The sequence below is a fragment of the Sturnira hondurensis genome, unplaced genomic scaffold (assembly GCF_014824575.4).
Source record: "Sturnira hondurensis isolate 20B ecotype Veracruz unplaced genomic scaffold, ASM1482457v3 Scaffold0003693, whole genome shotgun sequence".
In the NCBI taxonomy this organism is placed as follows: domain Eukaryota; kingdom Metazoa; phylum Chordata; class Mammalia; order Chiroptera; family Phyllostomidae; genus Sturnira; species Sturnira hondurensis.
The window spans coordinates 8,665,050-8,673,986 of NW_028076324.1; the positions used below are offsets into that span (position 1 = coordinate 8,665,050).

The window sequence follows — 8,937 nt, forward strand, 5'->3', positions numbered from 1 at the left end:
TTACACTCGCAGGGTTTCTCCCCAGTGTGTGTGCTCATGTGTTCTTGTGGGTAGGAGTAACAGCTGAAAGTACTTATGGGCACAGTACTTACGGGCACAGGGCTCCTCTCCGGTGTGTGTNCTATAAGCTTTCCCACACGCCTGGCATTCATAGGGTTTCTCTTCCCTGTGTGTTCTTGCATGTTCTCGAAGAGAAGAGGAACAACTGTAGGCTTTCCCACATTCCAGACGTTCACAGGGTTTCACTCCAGTATGCGTTTTCACACGTCTTCTGAAGTATTTGGGACAAGCAAAGGCTTTCCCACACACCTTACACTCGCAGGGTTTCTCCCCAGTGTGTGTGCTCATGTGTTCTTGTGGGTAGGAGTAACAGCTGAAAGTACTTACGGGCACAGTACTTACGGGCACAGGGCTCCTCTCCGGTGTGTGTTCTCAGATGTCATGTAAGATAGGAATAATATCTAAAGGCTTTCCCACACACTTTACAAACATGAGTTTTCTATCCACAGTGACCTCTCACGTGTCCCTGAAAGGAGGAGAGGCGAGTGAAGGCTTTTCCACATTTCTGACACTCGATGGGGTTTGCATTACTGAGGCTCTTCACGTGTCTCTCAGATGCTCTCCCAGTGTCCCCACAGTGACAGGGTTTGTCCACACGCTCTGGTTCCACGTGAGGGGCTGCACACGAGACACTCGTGCAGGATCGTCCACATTCCTCACAGGGATGAGGTTCGTGTCCAGTGGGAGACCTTGGCTGACTCGAGCGGGCTTTTCCACACTTAGCGCACTCATGGGGTTTAACTCCGGGTGGGTGTCCCTCCTCCACAGGAAGATCTGTGACGGGGTTCGGGGTGTGTCCACATGGACGAGCTCCACCCCTCTCACAGGGAGCCTCCAGCACGTGACTTCTGTTTGAAAGAGGAAGTGCACTATTAGATTATAGATGATATCTTTTTCTGTTAAGATTTTGTTCATTTATCTTTAGAGGGGAAGGGAAGGAGGAAGAGAAGTATCAATGTATGGTTGCCTCTCGTGAGTCCCCTGCTGGAAACTGGCCTACAACCCAGGCATGTGCCCTGACTGGGAATCAAACCGCGATCCTTTGGTTTGCAGGCCACGCTCAATCCACTGAGCTACACCAGCCAGGGCAGATTACAGATGATGTCTTGATTACTGATTCATTCATGGTTGGTCATGACTATATTGACTACGCATTTGCCATTTTCAACGAGTGGCTGTTTTTGGCACTGTTGCACCGTTACAACATAGAACAAGCTTACTTCTCTGGCTGAGCTCAAATAAGGCCATAACTTTCTTTGTTTCTGACAAGTGGGGTTTCCTGATCATTGTTTCCAACCGAATTCTGCACAGACACCCGGCATCTCCATCACGTTTATGAAAATGTTGTCAGGTGGTCATTCTCTGAGTGCACCATTGCTCAGCTACAGCTATGCTCCTTCTTTAACTTCAAGTTAGTCTAATGCTCAGCTGCCGAGCCCCCTCCTCCCACAGGAGTGCTGCTCACCTCAAACGCCTCCCCTGGGTTTGGGGCTGGTCTCCAACGTCGTGAAATGTCCAGTGTTCTCCAGAAAGAGAGCAGGAATCGTTTCCTGTGAATCTGATTATGTTGTCTTCACTGGATATTTCAGTCTCCAGAATATTCCACCGAGAACATGATCTACTGGTTTTGTGCATGAAACATTCTGTAATAATAGGTAGCATATAATTTCTAGGAATCAAAATGATGTGTTAGAGGAAGTGAATAGTCCATGTGTGGATTTTTTTCATATGTGATCCCAAAATATAAACAAATTTTATAAGAAGTGGACATGTGAACACAGAAAAACTCCAAGGACCTTGGCTATCTGAAACTTTGGCAATAATAGCAAAAAAAGTCTTTTCACTAAGAAATACTGGAGAGACGAAGGCTGATACTGAAGTAAGTATTATCAGAAGAGCAAAGCAGGAAGGACCCGGGCAAAATGCTCGTGCCGAGGGCCCCTTCACCAGAGGAGATGCAGAGTCTTCCCACGTGAGTGCGATGGATGGGAAGTCCAGCACGGAGGCCAGTGACAGACGACTGTCACCCTTCCCAGACAGACTGTCGTTTCTGCCAGGCGCGCCTGGATGTCATGCCTTTACTCAGAGCCTGTTCCTCCTGAGGGCGGAGGTTTTCCTGCTGTTTGCAGAAACCGAGGCCTAGATGAAACCTTTCTCCACGGTCCCCAGCCGCCTCTGGAAGATCGGATGGCGTGTGGCCCCTGCCTTGCTCCTGGACAAAAGCTCATCACGGGGGAGGATGGCAAACAATGAACATTCAATGAAAAGGGCTGCCTCTATGGCCCTAAAGGCCACTGACGTTGGGTAAGCGTAGATTTAATTAAAGCAAGATGACCATGTCAAATGTGTATTAACCACAGTGTAGCTGTCTCAAGGGTGAAAACCACAAAGCTGCTCTCACTGCCCCACAGAGAACTGGAGACTGTGCCCACACTTACAAAAACAGGGACCCTCAGACTTTTCATGAACAGTAATAAACAGATTAATATATGAATCTTTGTTTTCATGAAAAAGCTATTTGATTCTCAGTAGGTTCCATGGAAGCTTAGACTGTGTCCCCTAAAGGAAGGGACAACTGTAAAAGTATTTATTCCCTAAAATCTAAGTGAAGGGGTGAAGATGTTCTTACCCACGAAGGCCAGGCTCCTGCCAGTCTCCGGCATCACATCTCTGTAGAGCTTCCTCTCAGAATGATCCAGCAAAGCCCACTCTTCTGGGCTGAAGTTCACAGCCACATCCACAAAGACCACCACATCCTAAAATTCCCCACATATTCTCTTTCAACAACCTCTTCACCAGTGTGTGTGGGAAATGGAGAAGGCCATCAGTCAGGAAACGGGGCCCAATTCCTAGGACTCCTGAGCCCACATTCTCATGGTAAATAGCGATAAGCAGGCGAACCCAATGCAGCACACTCAGTGAGGGCAAGTGCTTGGATCCTGGAAGCAAAGTGCCACAACAATTGAGACAGACTTACCCACAGATAATTATAAGGATGATTTTTACTGAGGTAAAGCAGCTACTGAGTCAGACAAAGATTAAAGAATGAAATCTTCATTCAGATAACATGGAAATGGATACTGGGCTGCCCCAAAGTTACTTCCCCATCAGCTAGAAGGCCTGCGACCGGACTTTCAGGGTGTTGTGAGCCTGAGGTTTCCAGGGTAGCATGATGTTAACAACTCTCGCCTTGGAAGGCAACAGCACTGGGGAGCCTGGTCTAGCCCCTCATCTCTGACAGAGGCAGACATACCCTCCCAGGAGGAGGTGAGCACTGCAGGCGTGGGCACAGGCCAGGGCCTGGGCCCAGCATGTCTGCCAGGTGGGAGGAATGTCCAGTTCCTGAAGAATCGGTCAAACCAGGAGGGCCTCTCAAATGACCAACCGAGTACTGAGAATTTGAGAAAAATGGCAATTTTAATTTAAAAAAAAACACAAATTGGGCAAATAAAAGAAAGTATTTTTATTTTTTTTATAATTTTCTTTTTCTTTTTTAAAAGATTTTATTTATTTTTAGAGAGATAGGAAGGGAAGAAGGAAAAGGAGAGAAACATCAACGGGCAGTTGCCTCTTGAGTGCCCCCTACTGGGGACCTGGCCTGAAACCCAGGATTGTGCCCTGACCGGGAATCAAACCGGCCGGCAACCCTTTGTTTCGCAGGCTGGCGCTCAATCCACTGAGTCAAACCAGCCAGGGTTAAGAAAGTATTTTTTAAAAGGAACAAAATTACAGATGTTTCACAGATTAAGCAGATTGTGGAGATTTATAAACCACTGTGGGAAGAGATTTTTTAGATTACATGTAATGGGATAAATGTATAGACATCAGTAAATGGAGCTGAGATGATGCAAGTGAACAGAACATCTGTGCATGTCCATGGTCACTAAAGAAACAAAATTGGACCCTGGCCCAGTAGCTCAGTTGGTTAGAGCGTCATCCCAACAGGCCAAGGTTGTAGGTTAGATCCCAGGTCAGGGCATGTACAAGAATTAACCAATGAACACATAAATAAGTGGAACAACAAATCAACTCTCTCAAACCAATAAATAAAAATTGGGGGGTAGGGAAGCCCTGGCTGGTGTAGCTCAGTGGATTGAGCACAGGCCTGCGAACCAAAGGATCGGGTTCAATTCACAGTCAGGGCACATGCCTGGGTTGCAGGCCAGTTCCCAGCAGGGGACCCACGAGAGGCAACCATACATATTTCTCTCCCTGTCTCCTTCCCTTCTCCTCTAAAGATAAATAAATAAATTTTTAAAAATTGAAGAAAAAAAAAAGGAGCCTTAGCCAATGTAGCTCAGTTTGTGGGCCACCATCCCACAAAGCAAAAGGTGGCCGGTTCAATTCCCAGTCAGGGCATGTGCTGGGGTTGCCAGGCCCAGCCCCAGGTTGGGGCGTGTGCGAGAGGCAACCAATCAATGTTTCTCTCACACATTCATGTTTCTCTCCTTCTTTTTATCCCACTCTTCCCCCTTCTCTAAGGATAAATAAACAAAATATTTAAAGAAAAAGAAAAAAAAGGAAAGAAAATCGGTCTATTCAAATATGCCCCCCACACACTAAATGCAATCTTCAAACACTTCCTAGGCCAGGTATCACATATTCAAAAATCAGTGAGTTCTAATTGTAGAAAGAAATTGCACAGTATTACCGAGACCAAAAAAGGACCACCAAGAAATATTCAAAGGAGAGTCGGCAGAGGCCCTGGAATGACGCTGTAGCACCTCCTGGACCCAGCACTTGCCCTCTGGCTCAGGCCAGGCCTGTCCTCGCCCCTCCCTACCCTGGCCCTGGCCCTGGGGGCTGTGTGCCCTTTGTCTGGCGCGTGTAGAGTGGGACCCTGGGACACAGGAGGACGGAGGTCCTGGGTAGAGCTGTACTTCAGCAATAACAGGAACAGGAGCAGTGTCCCAGCCTCAGTTTCTACTTATAACAGTGACATGGAAAAAATCCTCCTGGATCAGCTCCACAAGTGGTCACTGTGAGAGCCCACGTGGCTCACAGACCCAACAAGACACTCGTAGCACCAGACACCCAAAGTACTGGAGGGAAAAAAGCTCTCAGTCTGAGGGTTATATTGCGAGAAGAAAAGAAGTCAAAAGCATCTTAAAGAAAAACTCAGGCTCTGGCTGGTGTAGCTCAGTGGCTTGAGGGATGTGAACCAAAGGGTAGAGGTTCAATTCCCAGTCGGGGCACATGCATGGGTTGCAGGCCAGGTCTCCAGTGGGGGCCATGTGAGAGGCAACCACACACTGATGTTTCTCTCCCTCTCTTTCTCCTTCTCTTCCCCTCTAAATAAATAAATAAATAAAATAAGAAAAACTCAGACTGTATATGAAATTGGTCGTCAGCCAGAAATATTCCCCCAGGGAGTTCCTCTCCAAGCCCCCTGCGAAGCACACAAGTGCCCATGAAGAAGAGGGTGTCTTCCCCAGGGAGTTTCCTCAAGTCTTCCTTCTCCCTCTGCTGCTTTGTCATCTGCTGGGGACTGGTACTGGATGGTGTCTGACAACCTCATCAGCACCTTTGGATGAAGAATTGGAATTGGCTTTTTCATGGAGCAGGATTTATACTAGAGCTCACAGCTAACTGCTTGGTGGTGACGAACAGATTGAAGTTGCAAAGAGTAACAAGAACCAGGACTGTGGTCGCCATGGGGCCACACCCTGAGCAGTGCTAACAGTGGAGAAAATGAAAATTTCATACACTGAAATAATGGGGCAGCCCTCTTAAGCGGTGGTGCGATCTGGGGTCACGAGGCAGCAAGATCCTCTCCAGGAAACAAAGGGGAAGAACAGCCCGCAGTGAGCTGGCTCAGATCCACAGCCTGCTTCCCACAGTGCACAAGGGAACCCCAGACAGAAGGTCTAGGCCCTCCCCAGCTGAGGGGGTGGGTGCTGGGCTCTCCCAGCTGACAGGTAGCCCAGGGTGGTCCCTTCCCCTGGAAACCAGACTCTGGATCCCCACACACTCTGCTCTCTCCTCCGTGTGGGAACTCCCCTCCTCCAGGCCCTCAATTCTCACCGAGGAGGAAATACTCAGCTGGAATCAGTTTAAGTTCTGGCCAAAATGAACTCTCAAAGTCTCCAATTTCCAGCCAGCAGTGAAATCCAAAGGTTCACTCCCTAAGTCTGACTGACCTTCCCAGACTTACTCACTTTGCACAAATCCCAGCTAACTCCGCCAACTCTGTGCAGGATGCCAAAACGAAGCTTCAGGAAGCAACCCCAGGCAGCCACAAGCCGTCCCAGTCCATCTGCAGGTGGGTCTCCTTCTCTCCAGCTCTGTGGCTTCTCTAAGCACCCAACACATTCTGGGTGGTTCTGGAGTCTGCAGGCCACCTGCAGGGGAAAGCGCCCAGCAAGACCCCACTGCACCTTCCTTCACCTCCCACACAGGTCCGTCTTTGGGCACAGCTTGTTCCAACCCGTGTGATGCATCTCTTCAAGCACCGAGGGTCATTTAGACGAGACAAAGGCCCTGCCTGTCCCAGTGCTTGAATGAGATCCCACAGAATCCCTACTTCTACCCAGGTTCAAGGAAAGAGTAGGGGGAAAAAATTCTGGGGCACTTCTGTGGTTTTTAATAACTGGAAACTACTTATCTCTTTCAGAAAACAGACATTAGTTCACTAACATCATCATCACGACTATAACAGCAAATTGTAAATGAATTCATCAGAATTGAATGCATCCCAGTTTCACAGGTCACATTTCACAGGATTTACATTAATCTTTGACAACCAGCTATTAACAGCAAGTAGGACAGCATCACAGTATCATACTCAGCACCCCGAATCAAGGAATCACTATGATTTTTATGAATATGTTAATCCAAATCTCCACCCACCTCTCATGAAGGTGTGGAACTTCGTGCATTCCCCACCCCCACCCCCCACCCCCGGCAATTCCACGGGAAGAGAGGACATTTTCTGTATTGACACATACCCAGTGGCTTCTCTGGTTCAGCCCCTTACCCAGTGGCTTCTCTGGTTCAGGAGTCCGCAGGACAGAACAAACAGATCTGAGACACTCACTCACTACCATGGAGAAAAATGGCAGAAGGAATTCGGTCATTTTACATCTGTTGACACCTGAGGCTGGAATAAGGGAAAGCTCTTAGTGCTGAGCTGGGCACAGGCTGCTCATAGGTATCAGGTGACAATGTGGAATCTTCCCTGAGTCCTGTGCTTCTGGAAACATCCAAGGAAGACAGAAAGATCTCCTTCATTGGCTTGTGCTGGGAAAGGGCACACTGGTGAATGCCCTCCCTTCGTTTATCCAAGATAAGACGGAAACAGATGCTCCCCAATCCCCATCATGCTCGTGGTCGTTGATTCGGCTGAGCTGCTGATCTCCACTGACCAAAAAGAGGAAGTGCTTGTTGGCCAGACCCGGCTCAGCTACTGTTTTTCCCCCAGACCCCTGAACTTTGCCCCCCACCCTCAGCCTGAGCCCTCAGACAACCTTTCTGAGGACGGGCTGGCCTGAGGACCTTCCATCCCAACTGAGTCCCTACTACTTTTACTGACTCCTGTCTACAAAAGCAAAACTCAGAAAGCCCAACTCTTGAGACACTCGCAGATGGTAAGGTCGGCACTTTCTCCCTACAGCACAGTCCCTGCCCTCAGTGCACAGTCCCTTCTCCCTGCCCCTTGCAGTAATAATTCTCTTGAATGAAAGTCTCCCATTACTAAGTTTGGATTTTTTATTTGCCATAGCCCGGACCAACTGATCACAATTGCCCATTTCTTACCCAAACTTCAGTCAGTCTTCTGTCCTCCGCACAGGTCCAAGACACTGTCCCGCACTAGGTCTGAGCAAACACTGAGACTGCAGAACAAGGTTCTGCTGTCCTGAGCAAAGGATGTGCTCAGCACACTGGGAATAATTCCTGTCACACCCGCCTTCCTGTTCACGTTCCTTCCATTGAAAAAAAGCCCTCTGAGATGTGAGCCCCATTCCTGTTGCAACAGTCTTGGATGTTAAAACAAAACAGGCCCCCATGGAGTCATTTATGCTAAGCCACACTCACCAAACTTAGTTTCAGCCTATCCCTTGAATGGAATCTTAAACCTGCCAATCAGGAATTACTGGTCAGCACTAGTGAGGTCATCTGCCGGAGAGATCTCACCTTCCCTTAGAGGAAAGTGACCTTGCCACAATCAGCTCCTTGCTAGTATAACATCTTAGTTCCCTCTCTAACTGTAAAAATCTACTGCTTCTAGGAACGCCTTTCTATCTGCTAGATGGGATGCCCTTCATTTATGAATCATTAAATAAAGCAAATCAGATCTTAACTCAGTTCGATTTTGTTTTAACAGAAACAATGTCTCTCCTTAATCAAAACCGGGTTTGACTTTATCTGGTCCAGGGAGGATCCCCGGACGTAGCCACCCTCTGCCCTGACCACCAGCACCCACGGTCGTCCAGTCCCTCGGACCTCACCCAGCCAAAGGACTAGGATCTGGGCTTGGGGCGGGTGTGAAGGTGGGCGGGTGTGAAGGTGAGGGGGCACGGGAAAACCCAAAACACCTAGCAGAGCCCAGGGCAGACACCCGGGCCCCCCAAATGGGGACAGGACAGGACACGACGCTGGTACCCCACCCCCTGGCAGACACTCCAATCCGGACCCAAGGGGCACACCCCCAACGGGTTGGCAGGGACAGAACGCCAGGACCCCACTCCTCGGCACAGGAAGAAGACCCGGATTCGGACCCCGGAGGTTAGTGGTGGTGCGAGGGAACCCAGGCCTGCAGCCGCTTCCAGCTAGTTACACTGGTTTGAACCAGCCCCTCCCGGTTTCGGCTTCAGCCCCGGCCCCACGCGCTCACCATCTTCCAGTGGCTTAACATTACATATCCCGGGCATCCTCTGA

The 8,937-nt window shown here is 49.0% G+C and overlaps 1 pseudogene; it reads right to left on the reverse strand.

Annotated features, from left to right (window-relative positions):
* On the reverse strand, positions 1–8,937 carry LOC118984634 (zinc finger protein 77-like; annotated as a pseudogene).